The sequence below is a fragment of the Heterodontus francisci genome, unplaced genomic scaffold, assembly GCF_036365525.1.
Source record: "Heterodontus francisci isolate sHetFra1 unplaced genomic scaffold, sHetFra1.hap1 HAP1_SCAFFOLD_51_2, whole genome shotgun sequence".
Taxonomy (NCBI): Eukaryota; Metazoa; Chordata; class Chondrichthyes; order Heterodontiformes; family Heterodontidae; genus Heterodontus; species Heterodontus francisci.
In genome coordinates this window covers 7,604,493-7,621,497 of record NW_027141369.1, presented here as the reverse complement: position 1 = coordinate 7,621,497, position 17,005 = coordinate 7,604,493, and positions in this window count along the sequence as shown.

The window sequence follows — 17,005 nt, the reverse complement described above, 5'->3', positions numbered from 1 at the left end:
GAGAGGGACAGAGAGAGAGAGAGGAGAGTAAGAGGGAGAGAGGGGACCGGGGGTGGGTGTCGGCAGAGAGGGGCAGAGAGAGAAAGGACAACCTGAAAGGTTTACTCCGTATCCTTAGATTATGACCCCTGGTTCTGGACTCACACCCACATCCCATGAACGAATAAAAAAAGTCACAACTGTGATTGGCTCTTGTAGCGGAATCTGGTTAACAGACAATATTCGGATAGCCGGCCCCAGACTGCTTAACACTGACTGAGCTGAGAAAATACAACTCACCCCCGAGAATCCGCAGCACAGACCAAGCGGAGGGAAAAACCTGTCCTGGGAACTCTACATTCAGGGAACAGTTTGTCCTGTGAATGTGCAGATGTGAATATCGTGGAAGAGAGATTGTATTAATGGGGCGGGCGGGTGTGTGGGTCCGCTCTAATCGCCGGACTTCAGAGTCATCCTTGTGTAAAATCAAATGATTTTCCAGTCAAAGAACCGCCCTGCTCCCTGCTCAGCCCCAAAGTGGGAATTCAAGGACATTTTTTTTGTTGATTTCAAGATTTCAGTTGAAAAGTAGAGAACATATCAGTGAAGGGTGAGAGAGGGCGGTCAGTGCTGCAATAAAACCAGGTGAAATGGAAAATTGAGTCCTCAATCCTCGTGAAAGCTTTTCAACAGCAAACATACTGGAGTGAGAAACAGGAAAGATCTAGTCTGGAAGTCTGGAGTGTCTGAATTTCAATGGAATTGGAGAGTTTGTGAGGAGAGAGAAACACAGAGAGACAGCAGGAGCCGGGAGCTGACAGCAGCTTGTCTCCGCCCCGTCCTCTCTCTGCCTTTAAGTTGCTCTGTGCCGCCATCACTGGCTTCATTTCTGACCCAGTTCACACTGACAGAGAGAATTTGTGCAGAGTCCCGGACATGTCCGATAGTGCAGCAGCCCAAACGGCTCCTCCAGACGCTGCCGCCGCCCAAGTCAAGACCCCCAAGAAGAAGAAGGTGGCTCCCCGGAACAAGCCAGCCGATCTCCCGTTGGGCCAACAGATCCTCAAGATTGTGCCGGCTTTCAGCGATCGCAAGGGGATGTCCCTGGCCGCCATAAAGAAGGCTCTGGGTAGCAGCGGTGTCGATGTGGAGAAGCTCAGGACCCAGATCAAGCAAAGTATCAAGAGGAATGTGAACAAAGGCTCCCTGGTGCAGAGCAAGGGACAGGGAGCCTCCGGCTCCTTCAAAATCAGCAAGAAGGAAAACCCAGGGAAAAGTGGGAAAGAAGGTGAAGAAACCAGCAGACAAGAAATCTTTAGTGAAGAAAGCATTAGTCAAGAAATCTTTAGTGAAGAAACCAGCAGCGAAGAAATCTTTAGTGAAGAAACCAGCAGACAAGAAATCTTGAGCGAAGAAACCATTAGTCAAGAAATCTTTAATGAAGAAACCATTAGCCAAGACATCTTTTGTGACGAAACCAACAGACAAGAAATCTTTAGTGAAGAAACCAGCAGCCAAGAAAACGAGCAGCAAGGCGGCGGCAACGCAGCGCTTCAGAAAAAGTCTCCTGCAAAGAAGGTCAAAAAAGGCAAGAGTGTGGTGGGCGGAAAGGCGCTGAAGAAAGTGCAGACATGGAAGAGCAACGTCAAGCCAAAAGCAGCAAAGACTCAGAAAGCAGGGTCTGGAAAGAAGTGAAAGAGCGTGGGAAACTTGTAAACATCTGAACACAAAGGCTCTTCTCAGAGCCACCCACATCTCTCAGGAAAGAGCTGATCCCCTGATCAAATGATCCCTGTCCTGGCCCCGTCTGCAGATTCCACATGGAAATGATTTGGAGTAAATCCAGGATCCCTGGTGACTCGCTGACATCCCCTCCACCCAGCCCTTTCCCCACTCTCTCTAATAAAACAGAGGGATATCCGGCCCTCACTCTAACAGGAGATGTGTTCGGTGTAGTCTCAGTTCACAAATTCAGGGGGAGAGTTTGTAAGACAGTAACACTGGCGGAGAAACCCCACCTCACAACGCAAATCCCAGCACATGAGGTTCTCCAATTCAGTTGGAGTCGGGTGACAACAGGAGTTGGGATCGGCTGTGATCGGGAATGTTAGGAATGGATTTGTTCAGGGAGAAATGTACCTGGAATCTCCGAATATAATAGTTCCTTATTTCCCCAGATGACACATTCTGCAGTGAGAGTGAAAAGTCTCTTCACTGCTTCACATTTACTAATTGTTTGGTTCCAGACGAATAATGAGTCAGATAGTAATGACAGGATCTGAAGCTTCTCTCACACCAGCGCTTGAATGACTCAGTGTGAAGTCTCCAATGTGTGAGGCTACTGCCAGGGTTTGTCAATCTGAACAGTTTCAGCTCAGTTACTCGGGGCCTGGAATCCCCGCAGTTTGACTCTGTCTCTGATTGGTCACCCGCTTCTCAATCCAATTCTTAACCAATCGGAGAATCACATATAAGTAAATAGAAGTTCTCATTGGCTTAGATTTTCCAATTGGAAAAAGCCCGGCAATTCCAGAGCAGGAAGGAATTGAAGTGATGGAAAATTTCAATTTTCAGGCAACAATTTTAAAACCTCTCATTTTATGTTCTGTTTTACTGTATTTACCGTCACAAAATCCTGACGCGATTTTAGGAATCGTTTTCATTTGTCAATCTGTTAACTGTAAGCGGCGGGAGGAAGGTCCCGTTCAACAATTTAAAACGGGACAAATATCAGCTTCCTTTCTGGAAAAGGAACAAATTAGCGACTAACCGCTTCTCACAGGCTTCTCGGGGATTGACAGAAACGAGCAGTTTCTGATCCTTTCTCCTGAAAGAGGCGGATAATGCTGCAGGGAGCAATGAACTGCACTTCACTTTCTGGCTGCTAATACACCCCTGACTTTAAACAGTTCAAACAGCGACTGATGCTTCTGCCGGAAAATGAGCAGATTCACCAGAATGATCCCGGTCCATCATGGCCAAAGACATCCAGCTGGCCCGCCGCATCCGCGGGGAACGCGCCTCAAACCCAGTTTCAGCACCAAGTGTAACAAGGGCTCTTTTCAGAGCCACCAAATCAGCAAAGGAAAGAGCTGCCATCTCTGTTCATCATCAAACCCATTCGATTGGAGGGGCGGTCACATGGTTTCTGTTTTGTCACATCACTTTCCCGAAAGGCCTGCAGGACTGAGAGCTGATCTGGAATTTAGAAAGCAGCATTACCGGAGACTCATTGCTGCTCAGCACAATCTCAACCCCGCTCCTGGGATCCGTTAGCTGGCATTTGGGGAAAAGAAATAGATCCCAGTTTTTATATGGAATGCATTAATGGAGCCGGCTCCGTTCACATGAGGGTTATTTACAAACATTACCCAATGAGTTCACTAATATTTGAATCCATTGGAGATCTGTACACAGGAAATGTAAGGTAGCTCGGTCACTCTGACTGAGACCGCCAGTTCCCCGGGGCTGCAGACCCTAACACTGCGGGGAGAGAATCCCCGATTCTATCCCGCCGCCGTGGGGAACAGACAGCTCTGTGTCCGGAGAATCAGGAGGGCCGGGGGGAAGGCACACATTAAAGCGCTGCAGTGGACTCAGCTCCTGTGTGTGCACAACTCTCACTGATTCCGTCCTCTGGGAACAGTGCGGTCTAAGCAGATCAGGTTAGGAGAGAAACACACAGCCCGAGAATGGCCTCTTCCTTCCTGCATTTACTCTGTTCTGGTAGCAGATTCTCATTGAGAAGCGGCGCTCAGATCACCGGAGAGAAAAAGAAACACAATTCAAACTGTCCAAATAAAAGACAGAGAATTAACGTAGACACTTCCATTATTAAATTAATTCATCAGCTCCGAACCAGTTCCCGTTAATGTACCGGGATGGTCTCGGGATTTATCAAATCGAAGGCAGCGGGATTTATTAAATTGTTGATTCTGACACCCTGTAGTTCAGTTCTTCACTTAACAAGAGGGGGAGATGTGTGAGCAGAGAAACAGAGCGAAATCCAGAGAGGGAACTGAAAACACACCTGGACAGATGTGAAACAGGTCAATCCACTGTTACAATAACTCCATCACTGATTCCCTCCTGACAGTAACCAGTCCTTTCACAGAGACTGTGGGTGGCTCTGAAAAGAGCCTTTGGTTTATTAGATGACATTTTGGCCGCTTTACTTTTTCTGGGAGCTCTGAGCGCTGGTTTTCTTGGCAGCAGCACGGCCTGGATATTAGGCAGCACCCCGCCCTGAGCGATGGTTACCCCTCCCAGCAGCTTGATGAGCTCCTCGTCGTTGCGGACGGCCAGCTGCAGGTGTCTGGGGATGATGCAGGTCTTCTTGTTGTCCCAGGCCGCGTTACCGGCCAGCTCGAGGATTTCAGCGGTCAGATACTCGAGCACAGCAGCCAGATAGACCGGGGCTCCGGCACCCACACGCTCAGCATAGTTACCCTTTCTCAGAAGCCTGTGAACACGGCCCACAGGGAACTGCAGTCCAGCCCGGGAGGAGCGAGACTTGGCCTTGGCCCGAACTTTCCCGCCGGTCTTTCCTCTTCCAGACATTTCCACAATCTCACAAATACATTCAGAAAGAATGAATAATTTCGTTAGCATTGATAGTCCATCGCAGGCAGTCAGGATGGCCTAGCGGTCTAAGGCGATGCGATCAGATCGCAGTCTCCACTGGAAGCGTGGGTACGAATCCCACTTCTGCCACCTTGTGTTTTGACTGCACTGGAGGCGTTTGGGAGCAGCGGGAAAAAGCAAAGGGGGAACAGGAAAGAACATGGACAAGCAAAATAACAATGGACCCAAAGATGTTGCATCAAAACATGAGAGGAAGAGGCAACTGAGCAAACAGCAGTGCACATGAAAGATCAAAATGTAACCTTTGTATCGGTGTGGAAGATGTTGCCAATATCCTCAATGAGTACTTTACTGTTTTCCCGAATGAGAGGGTGATGCAGATATTGTTATTAAGGAGGAGGAGTGTGAAGTATTGGACGTGATAACTTAAGGAGAGAGGAAGTCTTAATGGGATGAGCATTCTTGAATGTGGATAAATCATCAGGAGCAGATGAAATGTACCCCAGGCTGTTGAAAGAAGCCAGGGAAGAAATAGTGGAAGGTCTGACCATCATTTTCCAATCCCTCACTGGATACAGGTGTGGTGCCAGAGGATTGGAGGTCTTGTAACGTTGCAATAAAAGCAAAATACGAGGCAAATCAAGCATGGCTGAGCCTTTAGAGGAGAGAAACAGGGCTGAATTCCCTGAACCAGTGCTACAGCTTTCAGAATAGAAGGAGCCTATACACACCTGATGGGTTCCACTTAAACAAAAGAGCTGGAGGTGTTGACAGTCCGAACAGATAAAATGTGGAGGAGTGTTTGAAGCAGATGCTGTGTGGTTACTGTTGTTGTACTATGGAGTTATTTCAAGGAGGTGATTCTGAATGTAATGGATCAACGTGGACCCATCCAAGGCAAAGGTTCTAAGCTTCCCTGTGGTCCAGCCTGGTTGAATGGAACTGAAGCAAACAAATCATCCAGAAGAGGAAAAGATATGTAAGGCCATGAAAGCACAGAATTCAGATGGATGCAATACCAGATGGTATGGCAAGAGTGTAAAACAGCAACAGACTGGTGAATAAAACTTTCCCATTGAATGAGACAAGAGAAAAGAAGGGTAATAATTGTGTCAGGTGAGTTGTGACACTATTCACATTCCACCTTGATCTGAATAGGACTGTTGAAGGGAGTGATTGAGAAGAATAGAGGAGAAATGAAAAGAAAGGAGAAATAAACAAAAGGTCTTTTGATTTTAGAATGTTTGTTTTTGGAAATGACAGACTGTAAAGTGTGTGTGTCAGAAGATATAGAGCGAAGTTGGGTATGACAAGATCACAGGAAAGTTGTGCCCTGAGACAAGGTGTGTGTTGACAGGAAAGCTGCTTTCTTTTGCACAATATGTATTTTATTCATATAATTTGTGCAATTACATTGCAAAGCAGTTCAAATTTAATATTACATAAGGTACAATACAGATCCGTTTCCTTCAATAATGTACATGATGTATCTCACAATCCCTGCCTGCACAGGTTATATTTACAGTATTTACATTACACATCAAACATTCTCTGGTGCAAACAGCCCGAGGGGTTTTACACGGGTTCCAGCCCCTCACTGTACTATGGCCTACTAGGGCCTCAGACTGCAGCCTTTCCCCATTGAGTCTCCATGGTGGCTTCCCCAAACTTTAATGCCGTCCCACAGCACATAGTCTTGGACGTTGCAATGTGCCAGTCTGCAACACACGGTCATGGACAGCTCTTTGCTCTGGAATACCTGTCCCACGGCCGGGCTCGTTCTCAATAGAGATCATTTCAAATGAACATTTCCTAAATCCGTGCTTTCTCTCTCGCAAAAAAGAGAACAGGATGTCTGGCAGATTCAGTGTGAGATAATAACACTGCCGGGTAAAGGCCGCTTTCCAACTCCAATCTTAACACAGGAGATTCCCCAAACAGCTGCAGTGAGGTGCTGTAAACTGCTGAAAGCGGATGTGTGTGGAAATGGTAATATTACTGAGGAGGTTTCTTAGTATAGAATGGACTGTGTTTAGGTGGGAATATTACTGAGTGTTAATTGCATCGGGACCATATTTAAAAGCTCCGGCTTTCTGGAAAGCCTTGACTATGAAGGCCGAGTCTGGAAGGGTTTGTGTGGAGAGCTGGGTTTCGGTTCTACTGTTAATAAAGGGTTTGAAATTGGCAGCCTGAAGGAAACTGGAGGTGGAGCTGAAAAATGAGGGGCCGTTCTCTCTCTGTCTGTCACTCTGGGTGTCTCTTCCATCTAGCTCTCTGTTTAATCTTCACTCTTGTCTCCTCCCCTCCCTGCTCTCACTCTGCCTTTCTCAGCCAGGTCCGGGTGGCCTGTATAAAAAGGAGCCTGACGGAATCAGTCTCTTTTATTGTGCACTGATTTGAGGCAAGAATCAACATGTCTGGCAGTAAACAAGAGTATGCTCCAGGCTGGCAGCATGTTAGAATCCATGAGGATTCAAAATCATCACCCTCATCGACAAACGGAAGGGGAAGAGGACAGAAATCAGAAATTGGTCGCCCAATTTCTGCTTAATGCTGACTGCAAGATTCTGTCAAAAGTCAATTCTGCCAGTCGATTCAAGTCTGCTCTGGAGTTGGTGATTCACCCTGATCAGACCTATACCAGGCAGGACAATCTCTGATGGCTTTGCGCTACTCAAGGATATGATCACCTATGTACGGGACAGGAGGGTGGACACCTGCCTCATCAGCCTGGACCAGGAGAAGGCTTTTGACAGGATATCGCATACTTACATGATGCATGTGCATTCCAAAATGGGGTTTGGGGAGGCAATCTGCAATTAGATCAAACTGCTCTACACAAACATCAGTAGTGCAGTCTCAATCAATGGGTGGGAATCAGAAAGTTTCCCGATCCAATCTGGAGTCAGACAGGGCTGTCCTCTCTCCCCTGTCTTGTTTGTTTGCAGTATTGAACCCTTTGCTGAGTCTATTAGGAAGAATGCGAGCATCAGAGGGGTGACAATCCCAGGCAGCGGAGGCACTCAGGTTAAAACCTCCCTGTACATGGATGACGTCGCCGTTTTATGCTCAGATCCACTGTCTGTGCGCAGACTGATGAGCATCTGTGACCAGCTCGAACTGGCCTTGGGAGCCAATATTAAACAGGGCAAGAGCGAGGCCATGTTCTTTGGCAACTGGGCTGACCGATCCTTTGTCCCCTTCACCGCTAGGTCAGACTACCAGAAGGTGCTGGGGATATGGTTTGGAAGGGCTGGGACGTGCACCAAAACCTGGAAGGAGCGAGTAGCCATGGTGCAACATAAGCTGAGCATGTGGGAGCAGCGATCTCTCTCCATTATGGGTAAGAACCTGGTCATCAGGTGTGAGGCGCTCACATTGCTGTCCGTGGTGCAGGTCTGGCCCATACCGCATTCCTGCGCTGTGGCGATCACCTGAGCCATTTTCCGCTTCATCTGGGGATCCAAAATGATCCGAGTCCGGAGGGACACGATGTTCAAACCTCTGGATAAGGGCGGGAAAAATGTACCCAACGTCGCCTTCATCCTTATGGCTACCTTTGTGTGCGGCTGCATCAAGCTGTGTGTAGATCCCCAGTTTGCAAACTTCAAGTGTCACTACGTGCTGTGGTTCCATCTGTCCCCAGTGTTGCAAAGGATGGGCCTGGTCATATTGCCGCGGAATGCTCCATCCAGTTGGACTGTGCCGCACTGCCTATCCTTCATGGAAAAGTTTCTGTGGAAAAACACCTTTGACCACCAATCCATCGGGCAGTGGTCTGCACTGAATATCCTCAAGGCCCTACGGGAAAAGGAGATGGTGGATCCTGTCGGATGGTCCCCTGAGCAGAAGTCCAAAGTCATTTGGCAGAATGCCTCATCACCAGAACTTTCAAGCAAGCACCAAGATGTAACTTGGCTAATGATGAGAAGAGCCCTCCCCGTCAGATCCATCCTGCACACCCGAAGTCTCACCACATCCACACGCGGCCCTCGAGGTGGCTGTGGTGGAAAAGAGACGTTGCCCACCTCTTTCTGGAATGTGTCTTTGCCAAGCAGGTGTGGAAGAGATGCAGTGGTTTTTGTCGAGGTTCATCCCAAGCAGCTCTGTAGCACAGGGGTCTGTGCACTCTGGGCTGTTCCCAGGGACGCACACCGAGATAAACATCAACTGTTGCTGGAGGACTATCAATTCGTTGAAAGACGCTCTTTGGTCTGCCCGAAACTTGCTGGTCTTCCAGTGCAAAGAGTTATCCATGACCGAATGTTGCAGACTGACACATTCCAAGGTCCAGGACTACGTGCTGAGGGACGCACTAAAACTTGGGGCAGCCGCAGCAAAGGCTCAATGTGGAAAGACCACAGTGTAAGGTCCCCTCACCAAGCTGAACTGAGGGGCTGGATCCATGGGAAACCACTCGAACTGTAGCCAGAAAATATTTGTTTGCTGTAAAATGTACATGGCATGACAATGAAATGGAAGGGTTGTGAGGCAACTCACTCCTGTATTGAAGGAAACTGATCTCCTTTGCACTCTTTGTATTGTTTGCCTTGGTGCGTTTTGGAACTGTTTTGTAATGTATTTTTTTTTACAGATTTTTATGAATAAAGTATATTTTGGAAATTAATAAAAGAAAGTCTGGCAGAGGTAAAGGAGGGAAAGGACTGGGCAAAGGCGGAGCAAAGCGGCACCGCAAAGTGCTTCCTGATAATATCCAGGGCATCACCAAACCAACAATCCACCGCCTGGCTCGCCGTGGCGGGGTCAAGCGGATCTCGGGTTTGATCTATGAGGAGACTCGCGGGGTGTTGAAGGTTTTCCTGGAGAATGTGATCAGGGATGCGGTCACCTACACTGAACACGCCAAGCGCAAGACGGTCACTGCCATGGATGTGGTGTACGCTCTGAAACGGCAGGGCCGCACTCTCTACGAATTCAGCGGCTGAACAACTTGACCCTTTCCAGCAAACACAAAACAAACGCTCTTCTAAGAGCCACCCACCGCCTCACAGAGAGAGCAGTGACCTGGAAACGGGAGCTGGGATAGGCTGTTTAGAACTGACTGGAATAAATCTGTGCTGTGTTCGAGATACAAAACTAGAATCCCCAAATTTGACATTTCATTTGCAGCAAGGATGTGCAGTGGATTTGATTTTCTAAACGGGCTGTGTAAACAGTGCCCGAGGCTCTGCAGTTGGTTATTTCCCCAGTCGACACATGCCCTCAGTGAAAAGCCACATCACTCCTCCAGAATCACTCATTGTTTTCATAGAATTTCAAAATCATTTCGCTGCAATGAGGGAATCCGGGAGTTTTGCAGCAGCCGTTGAATCGGTCACTGGAACCAGACCCACTTGTGATGTTATTTCCCCCGAGACGGTGTTTCCTGCACTGAAACTGACAGGGTTTGTGAAACTGATCAGTTTCAGCTCAATCATTCAGGGACCTGGAATTCCCGCAGTTTGAGCCCGCGCGATCGAGAGCCCACTTCTGATTGGTCACCCTCTTCCCATTCGCATGTCTTAACCAATTGCCGAGCCTCGAATTAGAAAATACAGCAAATGATTGGCTGAAATTGTCGTCCTGGCAGAAAGGTTGAATTCAAAAAAGCCGCCAATTTCAGTGTTGGGCAGAATCGAATTACTCAACGAATCTCAATAACGAATTGGCAGCACATTTTATACTTTCCCCGATTTTCCTTTCCATCGATTGGGGTGCTAATTCACTCGGGTGCGTTTGCTAATACTAACTGTAATCCTCAGATCCATTTAACATTTCAGTAATCCTATTAAATACAAAAGGAATTTTATGATTGAATTTCCATTGGAAGATAGTGAATTCGCACCCCGATCGATGGAAAGGAAAATCGGGCAGAGGATAAAATGTGCTGCCAATTCGTTATTGTGATTTGTTTATGTAACTGACCAGGACTGACTTCACCCGAACGCAGCTACTAGTTCCCACCCCACTGACCGCTCTCCCCCCTCTGCAACTCGCTTTCTCCCCCTCCTCCCTGCTGGCGCAATTCCGCACTCTGGCTGTTTGCTCTCCGCACCCCCACCCCCCACCCTGTCCCAGCCCAGCCCACAGCTGCTAGCTCTGGCCGTGACACTCGCTCCCACATTTCTTCACCAGGCGCCACCTGTAGAAGCAGGAGGGCCTCAAGGGGTGACGGGGCGACGTAGGAGTGAGTGGCTGAGAGGAGGGAAGCGGCACGGCCTGGCGCGAGTGGCCAGAGAGTGGGGTGGTGCGAAGCGAGGAACAACTGGCCAGGGGAGTGGGGGGGTGGGGGTGCAGCGAGGTCTGGAGCGAACGGCTGAGGTGGGCAATCGTCGAGGCCTGGAGTGAGTTGCCGAGGGGGGAGAGCTACAGCTTCAAAATCTCCCATTCAGCCACTTCCTCCAGCCAAGTGGTGGGGGATGTGGTGGCTAGATACCCAATGACGTTTTATCACGCGTGCACGAAGATGGATTTGTTGCGAAAATGTGATGACGTTGGCGCTGCAAAATGACATCATCCCGTGCACGCGCCACTCAATCCTGGCAAGATGTCAAAACTCACTGTGATTTTTTGGTCTTTTCAATGCACTCCTCTTTCTTTAGTTGCCTCTTCCTCTAATGTATTGAAGAAACATCGTTGGGTCCATTTTCATTTTACTTGACAATATTCTTCCATGTTCTCTCTTCACCGCTGCTCCCAAATCCCTCCAGTTCAGTCACAACACAACTTGGCAAAAGTGGGATTTGAACACACGCCTCCAGAAAACACTCCAACCTGAACACAGCCCCTTAAACCACTCAGCCATCCTAACTGCTTCAAGCTTATGACAAAAGCTAAGAAATTATCCATTCTTTGTGAAAGTATTTGTGAGATTGTGGAATTGTCTGGAAGAGGAAAGACCGGCAGGAAAGCTCGGTCCAAGGTCAAGTCTCGCTCCTCCCGGGCTGGACTGCAGTTCCTGGTGGGCCATGATCATAGGCTCCTGAGAAAGGGCAACTATGCTGAGCGTGTGGGTGCCGGAGCCCCGGTCTATCTGGCTGCTGTGCTCGAGTATCTGACCGCTGAAGTCCTCGAGCTGGCCGGTAACGTGGCCTGGGACAACAAGAAGACCCGCATCAACCCCAGACACCTGCAGCTGGCCGTCCGCAACAACGAAGAGCTCATCAAGCTGCTGGGAGACGTGACAATCGCTCAGGGCGGGCTGCTGCCTAATATCCAGGCCTTGCTGCTGCCTAAGAAAAACAGTGCTCAGAGCTCCCAGAAAAAGTAAAGAGGCCGAAATGACATCGAATTAACCAAAGGCTCTTTCCAGAGCCACCCACAGTCTCTGTGAAAGAGCTGATTACTGTTAGGAGGGAGTCACTGATGGAGTTATTCTAACAGTGGATTGACCTGTTGCACATCTGTCCAGCTGGGTTTTTTAATCAAAGTAATTCATGACAACGCTGCTTCATCGGTCACGTCATCAGGATGCGCCGCAGTGCGCACATGCGCAGACGGTCTCATGCCCCCTGCTCATGCGCTGCGGTCCGGCTTACCAGGACCGCTTTGCGCATGCACAGACGCGCGGTACGCGCATGCGCACACAGTCTGCTCATCTCTGCGCATGCGCTGCGTTGCGACCTGCCAGGACCGTTGTGCGCATGCGCAGATGATGTCATCGAGTTATTTCGTCTTCCTCGACGACGCGCCAGTTTGACCTCTGCGCATGCGTCAAAGCTTCGGCGCGACTTTTTGAAAGTGGAAGGAGGAGAGGTTTCGTCGGGCATTTTCTCGCATTTTATCTGAATTATTTATTCGTTTAGGAGACTTGCTTCATTTTTCTTTGACACAGGAGATTGTTCCAAGGTAAGCTGCTCTGCCTTTGTAAGTTGCTCTGAAAACATATCTATTGTCTGGGCCACCGCATGTTCTCCAGCCCCTGTTGTAAGTTGCTCTGAAAACATTTCCATTGTCTGGGCCACCGCATGTTCTCCAGCCCCTGTTGTGAGTTGGTCTGAAAACATTTCCATTGTCTGGACACCGCACGTTCTCCAGCCCCTGTTGTGAGCTGCTCTGAAAACATTTCCATTGTCTGGGCCACCGCATGTTCTCCAGTCCCTGTTGTGAGTTGCTCTGAAAACATTTCCATTGTCTGGGGCACTGCATGTTCTCCAGTCCCTGTTGTGAGTTGCTCTGAAAACATTTCCATTGTCTGGGCCACCGCATGTTCTCCAGCCCCTGTTGTGAGTTGCTCTGAAAACATTTCCATTGTCTGGGGCACTGCATGTTCTCCAGCCCCTGTTGTGAGTTGCTCTGAAAACATTTCCATTGTCTGGGCCACCGCATGTTCTCCAGCCCCTGTTGTGAGTTGCTCTGAAAACATTTCCATTGTCTGGGCCACCGCATGTTCTCCAGCCCCTGTTGTGAGTTGCTCTGAAAACATTTCCATTGTCTGGGGCACTGCATGATCTCCAGCCCCTGTTGTAACTTGCTCTGAAAACATTTCCATTGTCTGGGCCACCGCATGTTCTCCAGTCCCTGTTGTGAGTTGCTCTGAAAACATTTCCATTGTCTGGGCCATCGCATGTTCTCCAGCCCCTGTTGTGAGTTGCTCTGAAAACATTTCCATTGGCTGGGCCACCGCATGTTGCAGGATGAAGGCACAGTGACTGTGATTTCTGGCGCCAAACAGTACACACTGCAGATACATGATGGCCAGGCTACCTGCAGCTGCATCTTCTCCATTCAGACTTTGTTGCCCTGCAAATATGCTGTTGTTGTGCAGAGGCATCTGGGTCTGCCTTTGGACAGGCTCGCCCCCAATTGTCGCTGGCGTGCATCGCAGACACCAACGACGACAGGCATGGCTGCTGCCATTGTGATTACAGAGGAACAGCCAAGGCCCCTCAGCCACAATGCAAAATACCGCTTGCTTTCAGATCAATTGTACCAGCTACAACAGGCCGTTCTGCAGAGTGGAACGGCAGCATTCATGAGGAGACTGGACTGGCTGCGCCAATAGACTCTCCGCTGGCAGCAAGGACTGGCTGATGAGATGGAGCCATTTACTATGCCCAACAATTGCCTGGAAGCACCTTCGGATGGAGGTGGCCGCGCGCTGGACATTAGTCACGTGTCACAAACCCTGGATAATGAGCGTCTCACCCCCTGGCCTAATGATCTGATGGACCATACATATGCCTGCCTGTTCAAATCTCCACTTCCCCTACCTGCGGTACCCTCTCCTTGCTGCTCAGTTACACAGTCACCTGCTCCTACACCCATCAGGGCAGTGCTCATGGACACACAGTTACCTGCTCCTACACCCATCAGGGCACGTGCTCATGGACACACAGCCACCTGTTTCCCCATCCGACGTTGAAACAACCATGCAGAGCCTTGTGAGACTCCGCAATTGCCAGTTGCTGCCTGTCAAGCAGAGAGGGCGTCCAAAGGGGTCAAGCACTTGGGGAACATTCAGCAAGAAGAGTCTGAGCACTAAAAGAAACAAGCATGCCGTGTCCAGTCGTAGCAGAAATGTGAATGCTCTTGCTGTGAACACAACTGGTGATAGTAGTAGGCAGGATTAAATGGGAATGGATGGAAAGACGCAAGAGTAACATAACCACTGGCAGGGAACTGCTGGGCAAAATGGCCAGCTTTATGTTCATAGCCCAAAAGAAATGTGCTTCTTTTCCAGCACCCTCACATCATTCATGTTTTCCCTGAGAGCAGCATTGAACCATCACGAGATAGGGGCAGTTACATCATCCTGACTCCGACAGCTGAGGTGGGTACTAAGTGATTCATTGGCGGTGTTATCAGTACATGCCTTTACCGCAGAACACAAAGCATGCTCAACAGTAATTTCATTGGTGGGAGGGAAGCTCTGACACTGATGTTCTTTCCTTATTTTCTTTCATGTAAAACGTGCCCTTGAGAAAACAAACCTTGACACTTAAGGACGGCATTCAAGCAAAGTGGCAGTGCAGGAGATGACGCAAGGATGTGCTGATTCCTGCATCTGAGGTGGGTAATAAGTGCTTCATTGGCGACGTTATCAATTGGTGCCTTCACTGCAGAACTTAAAAAGGTGTGCACAACAGTAATTTCAGTGGATGGAGGGAGGCTAGCTCTGACTCTGATTTGCTTTATTTCTTTTCATGTAAAACATGCCGTCGAGAAAACAATCCTTGAGACTTAAGGTCAGCATTCAAGCAACGAAGGCAACTAGATCATCCTGCGGAGCGCATCACGATGTGGAAAGGAACATTGCATTTATGGATGAATTGGGAATGCACATTGGGATGCGCTTGGGGAACATTCACCAAGAATAGACTGAGCTCAGACTCTTGTGACTTTGCCTTCTTCACATGGACAATACAGTAGTGGAATAGAGAGCCAAGCGTTTATTCACCACAAGGCTCTCCAGGATCAATCTCTTTAGCTGTGCAAAGCAGAGACTCGGTCTGTCTGTCTAACGGGAATGCTGGACACAACACTCATGCATCCATGCACAGCAGTTCCTTGGATACTTAATAAACTTAATAAAACTTTTCAATAATTAAACCCAGAATTGTTGAGGTTTTGTTTTGCATATTAATTCCCCGACTTTGCAACTGCACTTCAGATATTCAACGATGGTGGGGGGGGGGGGGGGTAGAGGGAGGGTGGGTGAAGAGGGGGAGGGGTGTGGAGTGCGGGGAGGGGTGGGGAGAGGGAGCATGCAAAATGCAGGGTCCAAACAGTTGCAATGCCTGAAGTACTGAGGAGAAGTAGAGAAAGCAACTGGGTAGGGGAGAAAGCAACTGGATTGGGCATCCGCAGCTGGAGGGAACGGCTGAATGGAGAGGGCCAGAAGCGAAAGGCTGTAGAGAGCCGCGGGGAGCGAGGGTGCGAAGACCTTGGTGTCACCGGGTCCAGGGAATGGCCAGTAAGTATTGTGCTGTTGTGCTTATGGCGCATGCACTGAAAAAGGCACTCCCCTTCCGTTCCGCTGCTCCCCCCCCCACTCTCTCCCCTTACTCCCTCTCCCCCCAGCTCTCCCCCTCCCCACTCTCTCCCCTTCCTCCCTCCCCACAGCTCTCCCCCTCCCCCTTCCTAACCCCTCCCTCTCCCTCTTTCTCCCCCTTCCTTACCTCTCCCTCTTTCTCCCCGCCCTCCCCGGCACCGTTACCGCTGCTCTCCCCGGCCCCCGCGCTGATCTCCCCGGCCCCCGCGCTGCTGTCCCCGGCCCCCGCGCTGATCTCCCCGGCCCCCGCGCTGCTGTCCCCGGCCCCCGCGCTGATCTCCCCGGCCCCCGCGCTGATCTCCCCGGCCCCCGCGCTGCTCACCCCGGCCCCCGCGCTGATCTCCCCGGCCCCCGCGCTGCTCCCCCCGGCCCCCGTGCTGATCTCCCCGGCCCCCGCGCTGCTCTCCCCGGCCCCCGCGCTGATCTCCCCGGCCGCCGCGCTGATCTCCCCGGCCCCCGCGCTGCTCTCCCCGGCCCCCGCGCTGATCTCCCCGGCCACCGCGCAGATCTCCCCGGCCCCCGCGCTGCTCTCCCCGGCTCCCGCGCTGATCTCCCCGGCCCCCGCGCTGATCTCCCCGGCCCCCGCGCTGCTCTCCCCGGCCCCCGCGCTGCTCTCCCCGGCCCGCTGCACTCTCTCACTCCGGCCATTGTATTCTGCCACGTGTTTGTTAGGTTTCATCTCTGTGATTTTTTGAGCAGCGCCATATTTAGCCCTGGCAGCTGCTGCAGTCGCAGGCTGTGACTTTTTCGTGGCACATGCTATATCTGCGCATGTGCCAAAACAGCGCCACCTACCGATCGCGTTGTCAACAATTGCTGTCATTCACAACAGTCAATTGACCTAACTATCTGCAAGTCTTTGGCTGTGCGAGGAAAACCACGCAGTCACAGGGAGAACTCAAATTGCGAACAGACATTCCCCAGAACTGAGCACGGGTCGCTGGAGCTGTGAGGCTGCGGTGCTGAACACTGATCGCCCAAAATGACCATGACAGGATTCGAACCTACACTCTTCTGATAACCTCGTAAAATCCACTGAAGTCAGACGCCTTATCCATTAAGCCACACAGCCAACACTGAAGGAGTGAAAAAGTGCTGAACCTCTCAGTTTTCGGTCTACACAAACCAGCTTCAAGCCCTGAATAATGAACCGATTGCCTCATTAGTTCTGTGAATAATATAATGATTTAATGGACAAAGTTTTGAAACATTCCTGCCCATAAATTTTGATAAAAGAGAGTGTGTGGATCTCCTGACTCAGAATGTTTAATGGATACAGTCCTCAGATCCGACAAGGAACCCCTGAACATCCACAGTAAAGACAGTGTGGATGAGGAAATGTAAGAACCGGGAGCTGAAACTCAGGGACGGCCGAGCTCTCCTGTCATTGAGCTTGTGTGTCTGCTCTGCTCGCCGCACTTCCGGCTCTACTTTGTTTCCAATGAAAAG